General features: G+C 43.8%; 1 protein-coding gene and 1 long non-coding RNA gene across 2 annotated transcripts in view; one reads left to right on the forward strand and one right to left on the reverse strand.

Moving 5' to 3' along the window:
• The first annotated feature begins 4445 nt into the window (after nt 1-4445).
• The window catches only part of SLC45A4 (solute carrier family 45 member 4), a 114178-nt gene continuing 100184 nt past the window's right edge, over nt 4446-18439 (forward strand). The window contains exon 1 of the mRNA XM_077271316.1: nt 4446-4566. The gene's annotated coding sequence lies outside the window, so the exon portion shown is untranslated. The remainder of the gene's footprint in view (nt 4567-18439) is intronic.
• Nucleotides 9542-11814, reverse strand: LOC143783080 (uncharacterized). Its single transcript, XR_013217093.1, has 3 exons — nt 11551-11814; nt 10758-10890; nt 9542-10544 (listed from the first exon to the last, which is right to left on the reverse strand). It is a non-coding gene; the product is annotated as an uncharacterized LOC143783080 (long non-coding RNA).

Consider the following 18439-nt stretch of genomic DNA (forward strand, 5'->3'; position numbering starts at 1 on the left):
ATTTCCTCAGTTTGAAATTAAATTAAGACATTACAGTTACCAAGAACAGTGGAGGTCAAGATACGGTCTGGTAGACCAAGCAAAATTTCAACAAGTTTATATGGGGCGGGCTCAGCTACTGAGGCTGCTCTATACACCTGTACCCGACATCACACATTAGGAAGAGGTTACACAGCTAATCTGTGGGAATGCCAAGAGTGTGTCTCCTAATATTCTAGTATTGATGGGCTATCCTAAAGATGGGACATCAATTTGCAAAAAAACAATGTATAACGGTTTTACGCTTTTGAAGAGAACTTAAACGTATCCCAATTGGACTTTGGCTACACGTTCCAGCACATCATGGAACCATAAATACAACTCTGCTGGAGAAATGACATTCGTGTTTTTGGATCTACAAAAAATCTTATCTAAGAATTAATATCCATTTTACACAAGCCAATGATCAGCCAGACAAACATTGCTATGTGTGCACATTTCCGATTATTGCCTGTTAACATGCCAGCGACCAGTTGACAAACAGGCAAAAGATCACTTGATAGCTGATCACTTGTTCTACACAGACAACTGCAGTGGAAATTTGCAGCAATTTAGGTTTCAATACAAGGGAACGAGATTTTTAATATCTAAACCACATGTAAAGTAAAGAAAAAAATTGTGCGCTCATTTTTGTGTGGAAAAGCTACACATTTTTACTGCACATTTCATTCCGTGCAATACTTTGCAATATTAAAACAAGGGAAAGTGCAGTTTCTCTTGCTTGTATTCATTGCGGATTGATGGGTATATTTTTCACCATGTGTGAGCATAGCTCTAATCTGCAGCATGTCAATTTATACTGCAGATTTTGACAACTGATCGATATTGCGATGGGTGAAATCTGCAACAAATCGATAAAGAAATCCGCAATATTAAAAAAGGACCATTTACAGCTTATTTTGCTATTGCAATTTTTTTTTAAATAATTCTTCATTTATAGAACACATAAGATAGTAACATCGAGATAACAACATACAATAACAATAAGAAACAAAAACATACTGTGAAGGTACAAAATCCATTCAAAGGAATGTAGTGTAAGTCTCCTTAGTGCCTGGATCCCCTGCCTTGCCGCACCTCAAGCTCACTAGACATCTTTGAGCCTGTTTCAGAAAAAGTTTCCAAGCTCCTCGCTTCTGCTCGGCCTACAACCTGCAACAGTGACCCCATTTCTTCACATCTCCTGCAGTCTCTCTCACCAGTGGTCACCACTCACCTGACTAAAATATTTAACCTCTCTCTTCAGGTATCTTTCCCTCCTCATTTAAACATGCCATCATAACCCCTTTACTTAAAAAGCCATCCCTGGACCAGAACTGCACTGCTAACTACAGACCTGTCTCTAACCTTTCCTTCATCTCTAAACTCCTGGAACGCTTGGTCCACTCCCGTCTAATCCGCTATCTCTCGGATAACTCTCTTCTTGACCCCTTAGGCTAGGTTCACATTGCGCTAGGGGAGTCCGTCTAATGGACACATTTTTAAGTAGTGAAAACGCAATGTAACGGACATTGTAACGCACCCATAGACTTGTATTTTATGACGCATCGTGACGCATGTCAAAATTGGCATGCGTTTGCCACATTCCGTTTTTTTATGACGGACCTTTGAACGCGGCTTGCAGCGTTTTCGGGTCCGGTCAAGCTAACGCAAGAGTAACGGAAGCGTCAATTCTGCCATTGAAGGCTATTGCAAACGCAGCCAGACGCAATTTAATTTCCAAATAAATCATACGTTTGAATTGCGTTAATGAGGGTGGTCCATGTGGTCATGTGACAGGAAATATGATTTCAGCCATTTTTAGGAGAGACTTTGCAACACATTGTGAACACGCCTGCAGCACAGTGTGTGTGTCTTGCAAGCGATTAGAGGCAATGTAAGTACAATTCTATGTATTATATAAAAAAAAAAATTCTATGTATTATATATAAAAAAAAACCTTTATTCAGTGCCTGAAGGCAGACAAACGGATGCTTCACGAACGGACATCAGAATGACATAGACGCAGTCACGTGCGCTAATGCAAGCGTTAAAGTGAAGGCAAATTTTCAAAAAATTTGGCTCATTTCTGTACATGCGTTTAACGGATCCGTTAAACGGTATGTACTTAACGCAATGTGAACCTAGCCTTACAATCTGGTTTCCGCTCTGTACACTCCACTGAAACTGCCCTCAGTAAAGTCTCTAATGATCTAATAACAGCTAAATCCAAAGGTCATTGCTCTCTGCTGATTCTCCTGGATCTCTCTGCCGCATTTGACACTGTGAATCACCAGCTCCTTCTCACTATGCTCCGCTCCATAGGCCTCAAGGACACAGCCCTCTCCTGGTTCTCCTCCCTCTGTACCTCTCTGACCGCTCCTTCACTGTATCCTTTGCCGGCTCCTCTTCCTCTCCTCGTCCCCTTACTATCGAGGTCCCGCAGGGCTCAGTCCTAGGCCCCCTCCTCTTCTCTCTATACATGGCCCCTATTGGACAAACAATCAACAGATTTGGGTTCCAGTATCATCTCTATGCTGACGACACCCAATTATACACTTCTTCCCCTGATATCACCCCTACCCTAATTAAAAATACCAAGGATTGTCTGTCTGCTGTCTCTAACATCATGTCCTCCCTCTATCTGAAACTAAATCTCTCCAAAAACGGAACTACTTGTGTTTCTCCCTTCTATTAACCTCACTCTACCCAACATCAAAATTACCCTGGAGGGTTCAACCATAACTCCCAAGCAGCATGCCCGCTGTCTTGGGGTCATATTTGACACCGAACTTTCCTTTACTCCCTATATCCGATCACTCACTCGCTCTTGTCACCTGCATCTTAAAAACATCTCCAGAATCCGACCTTTTCTCACCTTTGAAACTGCTAAGACTGTCGCTCTTATTCATTCTCGTCTGGACTACTGCAACTCTTTTCTGATCGGTCTCCCTCTTACCAAACTTTCTCCTCTTCAATCCATCATGAATGCGGCAGCCAGGGTCATATTTCTGTCCAGCCGCTTCATCGATGCCTCCATCTTGTGCCAGTCATTACACTGGCTACCCATTCGCTACAGGGTCCAGTATAAACTCATCTCTCTCACCCACAAAGCCCTCCACAGTTCTGCACCACCTTATATCTCCTCTCTCATCTCTGTCTATCGCCCTACATGTGCCCTCCATTCTACAAACGACCTAAGACTAACATCCCCCGTAATCCGAACCTCGCACCTCCGTCTCCAAGACTTCTCTCGTGCTACGCCAGCTCTCTGGAATGCACTTCCCAAATCAGACTGATACCTAGCCCCGACCTATTCAAGCGCGCTTTGAAAACCCATCTCTTCAAACAAGCCTACCACTTCAACTACTCAGTAAACTAACTTTGCCCTGTTCCCTCCTTCCAAATATTCTGAATCTGCACCCTACTATTCATCTGTCTCCACACCCTCCATACACGATAACTGCACTTGATACTTGACTATTGCACTTAACACGGGCTGATGACCGGATCATGCAGCTTTATATGAAAATCCCTATTTATTATAATTGCCAGACCTGAAATAACAAGCACTTTTCACCTATTGTGTCCCCCCATTTCCTTGTAGATTGTAAGCTTGCGAGCAGGGACCTCACTCTTAATGTCACTGTTCAAATTGTCTTAACTTGTATTGAATTTGTCTGTACATGTCCCCTCTTAATTGTAAAGTGCTGTGGAATATGTTGGTGCTATATACATAAAAATTATTATTATTATTATTATTATTATTAAAAACATGAAGTAGAATAGTAACAAAAGTAAAAGCATAGAGTATATTAGGTGGGTCCATCAAACAATAAGAGAAAGAAGTTACAACTGAGATCAGAACATTTCAAAGATATGTGTAAATAAATAAATGTGAATAAGAGAAGTACGGTGGTCAGAGTTAGAGGATATTGCAAGGACAGATATGGATTGGGGATCATATTGTTATTTTGGCCTGTGCCAAATTTTCAAAGCCTAAGTTTTCAGAAAAAATGTGTGTGTGCATTTCCCAGCTGGAGCTGCTGCAAATTTTTATTATCAGTTCCATAAGGATATGCTATGATGGCAAGAAAATGGTGAAACTGACCTATAGCTATCCTGAGAGAAGCATCATGGAGAGAAATGATGGTGCACATACAGTAGACGAGCGCAGCTGGTCAGAAAACTGGAGCTTTATATCCACAAGATGTATAATAATAGAATATTGAGTCTGAACATTATAAACACCCATGGGACAAATCTGCAAGTCTGAACATGTACCCACGTGATTAAAGAGGGACAACGCAATAATGCATTGCTTGGCTGGAATGTATTACAAAATGTTTATAACGTAAGAACATAATTGTAATCTGGAGAACAAACACGAGCAGCCCGATTCCAATCATAAGACTGTGACGAGAGCATTTCCCTCTATAGTGTGAAGCAGATACTTCGCTCATTCCTTACCTGTATCCTACAGGTAGAAGTTATGATTCTTCCTAAGAACCTAAGGGATTGTCATCCAGTTTCCATAGACCGTGAATGGTAGGTAAACCTTCATTATGCTCCATTCCATAATTATCAGAGATGTCATCTACATTGCTTTCTGTAATTTCTCTTTAATTTCATGGTTTTAATTGGTGTCAACCATTATGCAGAAGACACGTGAAATCAATTCTTCTTGTATTTAAAGAATGTTTTTCAGTGGTTACTCCAATATTTTCTAAAGCTGTCTCTACATTAGATAAGAATCGACAGAATCTATTGATTTTAGGATTGATTGACCTAAAAGCATGTGTTTGGGGGGTCTCCTGACAATCCTCCATGTGTTTTGAGGGTAAGTGCAAACAATTGTTTTTTGGTGCATAAAAATCTGTTGCATATACTCGTGTTGGGAAGAAAATGCTGGATACAATCAATACGCTACCGTATATCACAGCTTACTGGGGTATCTCCCGGGATTAGCAAGGAAAATTTATTGTACTTTTTGCAAAAATATAATGTATACAAATTTTCAATATATTTTCTATACCAAATTCCAATGACTTTCAAGTAGAACCTACATGATTTCCAGGGGATAAAAACCTGTTCATCAACTAAATACGACAGATTATCTTTTACATAAAAACCCAGCTTCTTAACAAGACGGTCCACCTTGTCCAGTGACCAGTCAAGGTGTAGTCTCCACAAGATCTCTAATGATGTCCTATGGTATCTGTCAACAAGCCATTAGTAGATCCTCGAAGTCCTGTAAGTTGCTAAAGGAGGCCACTGCCATTAAACATTATCATGAAAGGGGGTACTTTATCTATAAAGTAATAAAATGTGATGCCCCAGAGGCCTCATTTTCCCATTGCTCCATGGTTTAATTCTGACATTCTCACATGTCCATTGTAGATGCCTCTGATGGTGGGGTCAGCATGGAGACAGCCTGCAGCTACACCCCCTTATAGGTTCACCAGTTGTCCTTCCTTGGGCCATTTTTGGTAGATACTATCCAGAACATACTGAGAAAACGCCATAAGAATTTACATTTTGGAGATGTTCTAACCTTGCTCTTATCAAAATTTAGCCCTTGTCACAATTGCTCAGGTAATAAGTGTGCCCATTTTTCCTGTTCCCAACTCATCAACTTCAATCACGCTGTGCAGTTCCCGGCCACATGATCTCGCCTTTCAGCTTTGCCCTGACGTGCTGAGACAATCCATCTGATGGTTTCTCCTTTCAGCTTCCAATTGAATGTATCTTGATGTCATTCAGAGGCTGTGGAAGCCCCATTCATGCATGCCGCAGACGGTTGAGGCTTGAGGCCAGAAGGAAAAACCCTGTTCATGCTGTGCAGTTACTGGTCACATGATCCAACCTGTCAGCTTTGCCTTGGCTTACTGTAATGGTCCATCCAATGTTTCTCCTTCTGGCTTCCAGCTACTTCCACAGCCCTATTGATGATGTTTGACTGTATTCAGTAGTCCGTGGATGCAGCTTGATCTGTACAATGACTTCTTCTCTTAAAATCTTCTCATCCAAGTCTTGGCGAACTTTCTCACGCGGTTTTCCTTACACCAACTTTTCTAATTGTGCATCATACTATTTCTGCTCTGCCAATCTCATCAAGTAGTATAAATATATTTCCCTATTTTTCTTTCCACACCTATTATCTTGTCGCACCCTTATTTCCTCTCACATTAGAGCCCTGTGCTAACAATTTCTCCCTACACCCACGGCCTTATTTTTCTTCCTACAATATAGTCTTTCCCCGCTATCTTCACATTATTCTCCATTCACACTAATTTCCTGTTTTGCTGTATCCTGTTACATTAATTCCACCTCATTCAAGTCTGGTACTATTAATACTAACACAATGATACTCGCTTCTCTTCTCACAGAGCACTACTGCTGCTTATACCAAGTCCTACACAACTTTCTCCAGACACATTTCTCACGATACTATCACAACTGTTCCAAAATGGGAGTCCCATTATTTGTACTCAGACCCTTATTATTGAAAACTTATTTTTACATATTGTCTTCCTACCAAGTACTAACTACTAGTTAAAGATGTTCCTCTGTGTCATTTGATAAAAAGAAAAAATAAATAAAAAACACAACATTTGAAGGAAAAACATGACTTCCAAAGGAAATTTCCTATTCAAAATTGATTATATGGCTCATGCATCCTGCCACACTCCACAAATTGTTTAGGAATAAGGTGCAAAGTTATAACTTTTCTCTAAGATCTGTCTGATCGAGCATCCGTGGCACGTGCTGAAAAATAAAGTCTGACTAAAGGAGATCGCACCTCACAACTTACAGATGATAAAGGAAACTCACAGTATTGACATGAAAAATATACATTTTTACATTTATTGGCACTTATCAGAAGTTAATAAAATTGCATTAAGCTTCTGTCTGCAATCTTCATTCCCTGACTTGCTTTCGAACTCATTTTGCAGCATGATCATAGTGTAAGATTTTCCTCTTGTGGAAGTATCTTTGTCAGTAATATAGGCTGGATGTCGGTTCTGTGTGTATCCCATGTGCTGCTGTCTTCACAGCTCATATTTGTACAGCATATATTCTGCACTTATTTCTTCAAGTATTTTCCTCCTTTTCAAAAGCCATTTTTCCTTGCAGAGATACTTTCTCCCATATCCACTGCAGACCTGTGTACAACCCCCTCAACTGCTGCTATCTCTAACTTTGAAAGGAGGGGAGCAGCAAGTGCCCATGCGGTCACCTGTGTGACAGCACAAGAAGTACCGGCTCTCATTGGCGATAAGTTAATTACCGCCAGAGAGCTGCAGCTCCCATGATGACATACAGATTGACGTGTGAGTCAGCAGCTGTGACAGGCAATAAAAAGGTTGCTGCTGGTCACAGGCATCGGCTGATGAGAGTGCCCCTTTATTTTTTACTAACCAGTGCAGGTAAAGCAGACAGTTGCGAGTTTCAGCCCTCAGCTGTCAGCTTTAAATATGAATATAAATAATAGGGGTCTGAATATAAAAAATAGGGGTCCCATGCCGATTCTTTTTTTATAATTTAAATAATTAATAAACCCGGTGTGGCGTCCCCCCCTTTTTTGACAACCAGCCAAGCTAAAGCAGATAGCTGGTATTCTCAGGCTGGGAAAGGGACCATGGATATTGGTCTTCCCCAGCTTAAAAGTAGCAGTCCGCAGCCACCTCAGAAAATGCACATCTATTAGATGTGACAATTCTGGCCCTTTGCTCAGCTCTTCCCACTTGCCCTGGTGCGGTGGCAAGAGGGGTAATATTCAAGCCCACTACTAACCCAGTAGTGAAAAGTAGATAAAGACACACACAGAAAAAAAGTCCTTAAACTGAAATAAACACACAGAAAAACTCCTTTATTTGAAATAAACATTCCCCACCCTTATTTACCCATTTATTAATGTAAAATAAAAAATAATAAAACACCATATTCCTCACCTGTCCGACGACAATCCATTTGTCCCAAGAAGAGACCAACTCTGCTTCATCTGAATTGCATGGCTGAGTGGTGGCATAATGTGACTGCTCAGCTGTGAATCCAGGAGACATGAACTGAGCCTGAGAACTGCTGTCTGTGATCGGCAGTAACCTCAATGACTTCACCGCAGGTCACTGAAGCTGCGCTCTCAGGCTCAGTTTAGTGTTTCCTGGTTTCATAGCTAAGCGGTCATTAATACTCCAGCCACCTTTCCACTAAATGGGCAATATGTAGACACAAATGGAATCCTCCCCGTTTTATCTGGACGACTCTTAACTTTCAAAAGATCCTCATGTTTCAAATTTAATGGTTTAGTTTTAAACCTAGTTATTTCCAGGATTGGATACTCCCTCAACACAAATTTATTGCACATTCCCTCCAACCTTTCATCAACTCTACATTCATCAGTCACTATCCTCCTCACTCTGATAAGCTCACTCCAAGGTAACAACTCAGTCATTCGCTTTGGATGATTGCTATAAAAGTGAAGGCTGTTATTCTTATCAGTTGATTTTACGAACAAATCAGTACTCAGGTAGTCACATTCCTTGTAAACAAGAGTGTTTAAGAATTGCAAACTCAAATCAGTTAACGTGAATTGCAATTCAGTATGGACCACATTGATCTCCTATTAAAAAGCAAGGAGTTCTTCCATTTTCCCTTCCCATAAAAAGAAAACATTATCAATATAGTGCCACCAGCTAATGGACATGGCACCACCTTGGAGAACTGTACACGAACCTATCCTCGAAGACAGCCATATAGATATTTGCATACGTGTGGGTCACATTGGACCCCATGGCTGTCCCCCTTCGCTGCAGGAAATACCTATCACCAAAGAGAAAATAGTTCCTCCATAGTATGTACGATGCTTTGTCAATATAGCGTCACCAGCTATCGACATGGCACCACCTTGGAACTGTAAACGAACCTGTCCTTGAAGACAGCCATGTAAATATTTGCATACGTGTATGTCACACTGGACCCCATGGCTGTCCCCCTTCGCTGCAGGAAATACCCATCACCAAATAGAAAACAGTTCCTCCATAGTATGAACCCCAGCAGCGAGAGGACAAGCCGTGCTTACTCTGGTGCGATATCCAAGTCAGTGAGCAATTTAAGGGATAGATTGGTTTTGTCGGATATTGGGTCTAGTAAAAGATCAATACAAACAACATTAAGTACCCCCTAGCTTGGGTAATTTTCCATATCTAGGGTGCACTTGCTGTAGCAATATGTTGAAGGGAGACTTTTTGTTTGCATCCCCGAAGTGGAAGGAAATACAAAATAAAGGATAGATATACATGCTCCTTTAATTTTGTAATTTATTTAATATCCTGTACATGTGGGCTGTTCTATGTGAGTGAGACCATTATGGAAATACGAGCAAAGTATTAGTAAACACAAAAGTACTATTAAGACGAGCCTTGTTGATTTACCAATACCAAAACACTTCCATGAATATTATTATACAATTTTATAGCGACATTTATTCCATGGCGCTTTACATGTGAACGGGGCAAAGGCACACACAAGTACAGGAGGAGAGAGGACCCTGCCCGCGAGGGCTCATAGTCTACAGGGGATGGTTGAGGATACACTAGGAGAGGGTAGAGCTGGTCATGCGGCGGTTCAGTAGACTGGGGATCACTGCAGGTTGTAGGCTTGTCGGAAGAGGTGGGTCTTCAGGTTCCTTTTGAAGGTTTCCGTGGTAGGCGAGAGCCTGATGTGTTGGGGTAGAGAGTTCCAAAGTATAGGGAAAGCACGGGAGAAGTCTTGGATGCGGTTGCGGGAGGAAGAGATGAGAGAGGAGTAGAGGAAATCATGAGACGATCGAAGGTTGCGTGTAGGTAGGTACCGGGAGACCATGTCACAGATGTATGGAGGAGTCAGATTGTGAATGGCTTTGTATGTCATTGTTAGTGTTTTGAACTGTAGCCTCTGGGCAATAGGAAGCCAGTGAAGGGCCTGGCAGAGAGGAGAGACTGGGGAGTAATGGGGAGAATTGGAGTGGTGCCAGAGTGCTAGAGGGGAGGCCAGAGAGTAGGAGGTTGCAGTAGTCGAGGTGGGAGATGATAAGGGCATGTACTAGTGTTTTTGTGGTTTCATGGTCAAGGAATGCACGGATCCGGGAAATGTTTTTGAGTTGGAATCGGCAAGAGGAGGCAAGGGCTTGGATATGTGGCTTGAAAGAGAGGGTAGAGTCAAGGATCACCCCGAGGCACCGAGCGTGTGGGACCGGGGAAAGTGAGCAGCCATTGGCATTGATGGATAGGTCAGGTGAAGGGGTAGAGTGAGGTGGGGGAAAGATGATGAATTCTGTTTTGTCCATGTTCAGTTTTAGAAAAGGAGCAGAAAAGGATGTAATAGCAGACAGACATTGTTGGATTTTGGTCAGTAAGGAAGCGAGGTCGGGTCCAGATAGGTAGATCTGCGTGTCATCAACGTAGAGATGATATAGTAAACCGTGGGATTCTATGAGCTGTCCCAGGCCAAAGGTATAGATGGAGTTGACAAGGCACAGAGGGGCTCTGTGTGAAAGACACAAGGAAAAGGCACTGAAAAGTCACAGGCTGGGCAAGCTAACAGAGATCACAAGATCTCCACCTCAACAAATTTCAATGCGAAAGCAGAAAAGTGCATAGTGCAAGGTGCAGTCAATATACACATTCCCCGGGTAGTAGGAAGCTTTATGGAAAAGTATAAATCAATTCAAGTAAATCCCATTAACCAGATATCACTACCTTGGGGACAAAAACAGTATTCAAGCAAAATCCTGCTTATCCATATTGTCCGTCAGTATGTGTCCGGAGCAGCCCCAACGCGTGTTTCGTGTGGGCTTCCTCGGGGGGCTGTAGCCATTGTCGAAACGTTGAACTGTATTAGGCAGAATAAAAGATGTTTTACTTCACTCAAGTCTGGATGCTGTCCTTCTATTTTATTGGAGAGTAGTACTCTCATCAGTCGATGCCTGTGACTGGCGGTAACCTTTGTACCGCTGGTCACTGCTGCTGGCTCATATGCTGTCATCTGTATGACAGTGTGGGAACCGCAGTGCTGTGACTGACGGTAACAAACTTAAGGCCGATCAGAGCCGGTGTTTCTTGGGCTGTCACACAGATGACAGCGTGGGAACCACCAGATGTTCGGGCCCCCCATTCGTTTCAATGGGGTCTGGGTTCGAGTACTGTTCTGGTACCTGAACCAAACTTTTTAAAATGTTCAGCTGAACCCAAACATCCACAGATCTGCCCATCACTAGTAGAAATTTATAACATTTAATTTATGCAACAAATATACAATAAAAAAAATTCTGTGAGTAAAGGTGCACATAGGCCCTGAACCCGCTGCTGAGTACTGCACATCAGCTCCTATTCACAAGAATAGGAGCTATTCTGCAGTCCCCCGCAGCGGCCGCCACACATCAAATAGAGCGCTGCAGTGCAGCTCCATTCAGGGGTTACATCTTTTAATTGACAGAGCTGATAGGTGGGGCTACCGACCCCATGAGTAGACTCATCTACTTGCAGCACTCACCTGGATCCAGCTCAGGTTGCTGTGTCGCCTGCTTTGGCACAGGAAGTAGTCACAAAATCGCGACCTGTGGTTGGCTGCAGTGGTCACGTGACTTGCATATGTCACCTAAAATATGAACTGTATATACATAAAAAAAAAATTGTACTCCGACTGTGTTAAACAGAAAGTGCCTGCCTCTAACAGCAGCGACCAGAGATGTTTAACCATTTAAATAACGATTTGTGGCAGGGGCGTTTAAGTGGAGCAATACAGGTGGCGTGCAGATTCAATCTCCCCCCACGCCACAATCGCTCATTTTATCCCATGATTCGTCCCTTCCCCCTCATTTTATCCCATGATTCGTCCCTTCCCCCTCATTTTACCCATGATTCGTCCCTTCCCCCTCATTTTATCCCATGATTCGTCCCTTCCCCCTCATTTTATCCCATGATTCGTCCCTTCCCCCTCATTTTATCCCATGATTCGTCCCTTCCCCCTCATTTTATCCCATGATTCGTCCCTTCCTCCTCATTTTATCCCATGAATCGTCCCTTCCTCATTTTATCCCATGATTCGCCCCCTTTCCCCTCATTTTATCCCATGATTCGTCCCTTCCTCATTTTATCTCATGATTCGCCCCTTCCCCCTCATTTTATCTCATGATTCGCCCCTTCCCCCTCATTTTATCTCATGATTCGTCCCTTTCCCCTCATTTTATCCCATGATTCGTCCCTTCCCCCTCATTTTATCCCATGATTCGTCCCTTCCTCATTTTATCTCATGATTCGCCCCTTCCCCCTCATTTTATCTCATGATTCGCCCCTTCCCCCTCATTTTATCTCATGATTCGCCCCTTCCCCCTCATTTTATCTCATGATTCGTCCCTTTCCCCTCATTTTATCCCATGATTCGTCCCTTCCCCCTCATTTTATCCCATGATTCGCCCCTTCCCCTTCATTTTATCTCATGATTCGCCCCTTCCCCCTCATTTTATCTCATGATTCGCCCCTTCCCCCTCATTTTATCTCATGATTCGCCCCTTCCCCCTCATTTTATCTCATGATTCGTCCCTTTCCCCTCATTTTATCCCATGATTCGTCCCTTCCCCCTCATTTTATCCCATGATTCGTCCCTTCCCCCTCATTTTATCTCATGATTCGCCCCTTCCCCCTCATTTTATCTCATGATTCGCCCCTTCCCCCTCATTTTATCTCATGATTCGTCCCTTTCCCCTCATTTTATCCCATGAATCGTCCCTTCCTCATTTTATCCCATGATTCGCCCCTTCCCCCTCATTTTATCCCATGATTCGTCCCTTCCTCCTCATTTTATCCCATGAATCGTCCCTTCCTCATTTTATCCCACGATTCGCCCCCTTTCCCCTCATTTTATCCCATGATTCGTCCCTTCCCCCTCATTTTATCCCATGATTCGTCCCTTCCTCATTTTATCTCATGATTCGCCCCTTCCCCCTCATTTTATCCCATGATTTGCCCCCTTCCCTCATTTTATCCCATGATTCGTCCCTTCCTCATTTTATCCCATGATTCGCCCCTTCCCCCTCATTTTACTTAATGATTCACCCACTTACTACATTGTTGTGAATTTGGATTCTGGGCTCCCCCGGTGGCCGCTTGTGGAATTGGACTTGTCATCCTCTTTCCTGTTTCACCTGGTTCCATCAGTAGTGGGTGTCGCTATTTAAGCTCATTTCTCTGGTGGTTTCTTGCCGGTCAACAATGTTATCTGATGCCTCTCAGTGCTTGTTCCTGCTTCTGGACTACTACTAGATAAGTTGGACTTTTGTCCATGTTTTGTTTTGCCTATTTGTTCCAGTTCACAGCTGAAGTTTTGTTACTGTGTCTGGAAAGCTCTCGTTGATCAGGGATTGCTACTCTGGCGTTATGAGTTAATGCCAGAGTTTAAGGTAATCTCTGGATGGTGTTTTGTTAGTGTTTTTCTGCTGACCATGAAAGTATACTATCTGTCTTCTGCTATCTAGTAAGCGGACCTCAAATTTGCTAAGACTATTTTCCTGCTGCGTTTGTTGTTTCATCTGAACTCACCGTCATTATATGTGGGGGGCTACTGTCTTCTTTGGAATATTTCTCTAGAGGTGAGCCAGGTCTTATATTTCCCTCTGCTAGCTATTTAGGTCTTAGGCCAGAGCTGGGCATCTAGCGTTAAATAGGAAATGCTACCTGGCTATTTCTAGTTGCGCGGCAGGCTTAGTTCATGGTCAGTATAGTTCCATCTTCCGAGAGCTTGTCCTTCTATAGGCTTGCTATGATCTCTGCCTGCAGAGATCATGACAGTTTGACCGGCCCATAAAGTGTTAAAGACCCAGGTTGAGAAAGGAGAGTTATAAGAAGTCTGCTGGAATTTTTTTTTTTTTTTTTTTTTTTTCCTCCAGTCTGCCTTGCTGCAGTCTTTTTTCTCTCTCTCCTCCTAATCTTTGTATGGCTCTGTGTGCACCTGACAATAATGGATCTCCAGAGTGTAACTGCGGGTTTGAATAATCTCATCACGAAAGTACAAAATTTACAAGATTTTGTGGTACATGCTCCGGTATCTGAGCCGAGAATTCCTTTGCCGGAGTTCTTCACAGGGAATAGAGCTAGCTTCCAGAATTTCCGAAATAATTGTAAGCTTTATTTGTCCCTGAAGTCTCGTTCAGCTGGAGACCCTGCTCAGCAGGTTAGGATTGTGATTTCCTTGCTCAGGGGTGACCCTCAAGATTGGGCCTTCTCATTGCCAGCAGGGGATCCTGCGTTACGCGATGTGGATGCGTTTTTTCTGGCCTTGGGCTTGCTTTATGAGGAACCTCATTTGGAACTTCAGGCAGAAAAAACTTTGATGGCACTATCTCAGGGGCAAGACGAAGCTGAGGTTTTCTGCCAAAAATTCCGTAAATGGTCTGTGCTTACTCAGTGGAATGAGTGCGCCTTGGCGGCAACTTTCAGAGAAGGTCTCTCTGATGCCGTTAAGGATGTTATGGTGGGGTTCCCTGTGCCTGCAGGTCTGAATGAGTCCATGACAATGGCTATTCAGATTGATAGGCGTCTGCGGGAGCGCAAACCGGTGCACCATCTGGCGGTGTCTATGGAAAAGACGCCAGAAAGTATACAGTGTGATAGAATTCTGTCCAGGAGCGAGCGACAGAATTTTAGACGGAAGAATGGATTGTGTTTCTATTGTGGGGATTCTACTCATGTTATATCAGCATGCTCTAGGCGTACAAAGAAGCTTGATAAGTCTGTTTCCATTGGCACCATTCAGTCTAAGTTTATTTTGTCTGTAACCCTGATTTGCTCTTTGTCATCCATTGCCACGGACGCCTATGTTGACTCTGGCGCCGCTCTGAGTCTTATGGATTGGTCCTTTGCCAATCGTTGTGGTTTTGATTTAGAGCCTTTGGAGACTCTTATTCCTCTGAAGGGGATTGACTCCACCCCATTGGCTAATAATAAACCACAATACTGGACACAAGTAACCATGTGTATCAATCCGGATCACCAGGAGATTATTCGTTTCCTGGTGCTGTATAATTTACATGACGATTTGGTACTGGGATTGCCATGGTTGCAGTCTCACAACCCAGTCTTGGACTGGAGAGCAATGTCTGTGTTGAGCTGGGGATGTAAGGGTATTCATGGGGACTTACCTTTGGTTTCTATTTCGTCGTCCATTCCCTCTGAAGTCCCTGAGTTCCTCTCTGATTATCAAGATGTCTTTGACGAACCCAAACTTGGGTCGTTGCCTCCGCACCGTGAGTGCGATTGTGCCATAGATTTGATACCGGGTTGTAAATATCCCAAGGGTCGTTTGTTTAATCTGTCTGTGCCGGAACATGCTGCTATGCGGGAATATATAAAGGAGTCTTTGGAAAAGGGACATATTCGTCCATCTTCTTCTCCCTTGGGAGCTGGGTTTTTCTTTGTCTCAAAAAAAAGACGGCTCTTTGAGACCATGTATTGATTATCGGCTTCTGAATAAGATCACTGTTAAGTATCAATACCCATTGCCATTGCCTACTGATTTGTTTGCTCGTATAGAGGGTGCTAAGTGGTTCTCTAAAATTGATCTTCGTGGGGCGTATAATTTGGTGCGGATCAGGCAGGGGGATGAGTGGAAGACCGCATTTAATACGCCCGAGGGCCACTTTGAGTATTTGGTCATGCCTTTTGGTCTTTCTAATGCCCCTTCAGTTTTCCAGTCTTTTATGCATGATATTTTCCGCGATTTTCTGGATAAATTTATGATAATATATCTGGATGATATTCTGATTTTTTCTGATGACTGGGACTCTCATGTCCAGCAGGTCAGGAGAGTTTTTCAGGTTCTGCGGTCTAATTCTTTATGTGTGAAGGGGTCTAAGTGCGTTTTTGGGGTCCAGAAAATTTCCTTTTTGGGGTATATTTTTTCTCCCTCTTCCATTGAGATGGATCCCGTCAAGGTGCAAGCTATTTGTGACTGGACTCAGCCCTCCTCTCTTAAGGGTCTTCAGAGATTTTTGGGCTTTGCCAACTTTTACCGCCGATTTATTGCTGGTTTTTCGGATGTCGTTAAACCACTGACTGATTTGACCAGACAAGGCGCTGATGTTGCTAATTGGTCCCCTCATGCTGTAGAGGCCTTTCAGGAGCTTAAGCGCCGTTTTGCCTCTGCCCCTGTGTTGCGTCAGCCTGATGTGAATCTGCCTTTTCAGGTTGAGGTTGACGCTTCGGAGATCGGAGCTGGGGCAGTGTTGTCGCAGAAAGGTTCCGACTGCTCCGTCATTAGGCCTTGTGCCTTCTTTTCTCGCAAATTTTCGCCCGCAGAGCGGAATTATGATGTTGGGAATCGGGAGCTTTTGGCCATGAAGTGGGCGTTTGAGGAGTGGCGCCATTGGCTCGAGGGGGCTAGGCATCAGGTGGTGGTATTGACTGACCACAAAAATTTGATTTATCTTGAGACTGCCAGACGCCTGAATCCTAGACAGGCGCGCTGGTCTTTATTTTTTTCTCGCTTTAATTTTGTGGTGTCATACCTACCGGGTTCTAAGAATGTTAAGGCAGATGCCCTTTCTAGGAGTTTTGACCCGGACTCTCCTGGTAATTCTGAACCCACAGGTATCCTTAGGGAGGGAGTAATTTTGTCGGCCGTTTCTCCTGATCTGCGGCGGTCCTTGCAAGAGTTTCAGGCGGATAGACCGGATCGTTGTCCGCCTGATAGACTGTTTGTTCCGGATGATTGGACCAGCAGAGTCATCTCTGAGGTACATTCTTCTGCATTGGCAGGTCATCCCGGAATTTTTGGTACCAGGGATTTGGTGGCAAGATCCTTCTGGTGGCCTTCCCTGTCACGAGATGTGCGAGTCTTTGTGCAGTCATGTGACGTTTGTGCTCGGGCCAAGTCTTGTAGTTCTCGGGCTAGCGGACTGCTGTTGCCCTTGCCTATTCCTAAGAGGCCTTGGACACACATCTCGATGGATTTTATTTCAGATCTGCCTGTTTCCCAGAAGATGTCTGTCATCTGGGTGGTCTGTGACCGTTTCTCTAAAATGGTCCATTTGGTTCCTCTGCCCAAGTTGCCTTCTTCTTCTGAGTTGGTTCCTCTGTTTTTTCAGAATGTTGTCCGATTGCACGGTATTCCTGAGAATATTGTTTCTGACAGAGGTACCCAATTTGTGTCTAGATTTTGGCGGGCATTCTGTGCTAGGATGGGCATAGATTTGTCTTTTTCATCTGCTTTTCACCCTCAGACTAATGGCCAGACCGAGCGGACTAATCAGACCCTGGAGACATATCTGAGGTGTTTTGTCTCTGCTGACCAGGATGATTGGGTTGCTTTTTTGCCATTGGCAGAGTTCGCCCTCAATAATCGGGCCAGCTCTTCCACCTTGGTGTCCCCGTTTTTCTGTAATTCGGGGTTTCACCCTCGATTTTCCTCCGGTCAGGTGGAATCCTCGGATTGTCCTGGAGTGGATGCGGTGGTGGAGAGATTGCATCACATCTGGGGGCAGGTTATGGACAATTTGAAGTTGTCCCAGGAGAAGACTCAGCGTTTTGCCAACCGTCATCGTCGTGTTGGTTCTCGGCTTTGTGTTGGAGATTTGGTGTGGTTGTCTTCTCGTTTTGTCCCTATGAGGGTCTCTTCTCCTAAGTTTAAACCTCGGTTCATCGGCCCTTATAGAATATTGGAGATTCTTAATCCTGTTTCTTTCCGTTTGGACCTCCCTGCGTCCTTTTCCATTCATAACGTTTTTCATCGGTCGTTATTGCGCAGGTATGAGGTACCTGTGGTACCTTCAGTTGAGCCTCCTGCTCCGGTGTTGGTTGAGGGTGAGTTGGAGTACGTTGTGGAGAAAATTTTGGACTCTCGTGTTTCCAGACGGAGACTCCAGTATCTGGTCAACTGGAAGGGTTACGGCCAGGAGGATAATTCTTGGGTCAATGCATCTGATGTTCATGCTTCTGATCTTGTTCGTGCCTTCCATAGGGCTCATCCTGGTCGCCCTGGTGGATCTGGTGAGGGTTCGGTGCCCCCTCCTTGAGGGGGGGGTACTGTTGTGAATTTGGATTCTGGGCTCCCCCGGTGGCCGCTTGTGGAATTGGACTTGTCATCCTCTTTCCTGTTTCACCTGGTTCCATCAGTAGTGGGTGTCGCTATTTAAGCTCATTTCTCTGGTGGTTTCTTGCCGGTCAACAATGTTATCTGATGCCTCTCAGTGCTTGTTCCTGCTTCTGGACTACTACTAGATAAGTTGGACTTTTGTCCATGTTTTGTTTTGCCTATTTGTTCCAGTTCACAGCTGAAGTTTTGTTACTGTGTCTGGAAAGCTCTCGTTGATCAGGGATTGCTACTCTGGCGTTATGAGTTAATGCCAGAGTTTAAGGTAATCTCTGGATGGTGTTTTGTTAGTGTTTTT

This window comes from Ranitomeya variabilis, chromosome 6 (assembly GCF_051348905.1).
Source record: "Ranitomeya variabilis isolate aRanVar5 chromosome 6, aRanVar5.hap1, whole genome shotgun sequence".
Classification (NCBI taxonomy): domain Eukaryota; kingdom Metazoa; phylum Chordata; class Amphibia; order Anura; family Dendrobatidae; genus Ranitomeya; species Ranitomeya variabilis.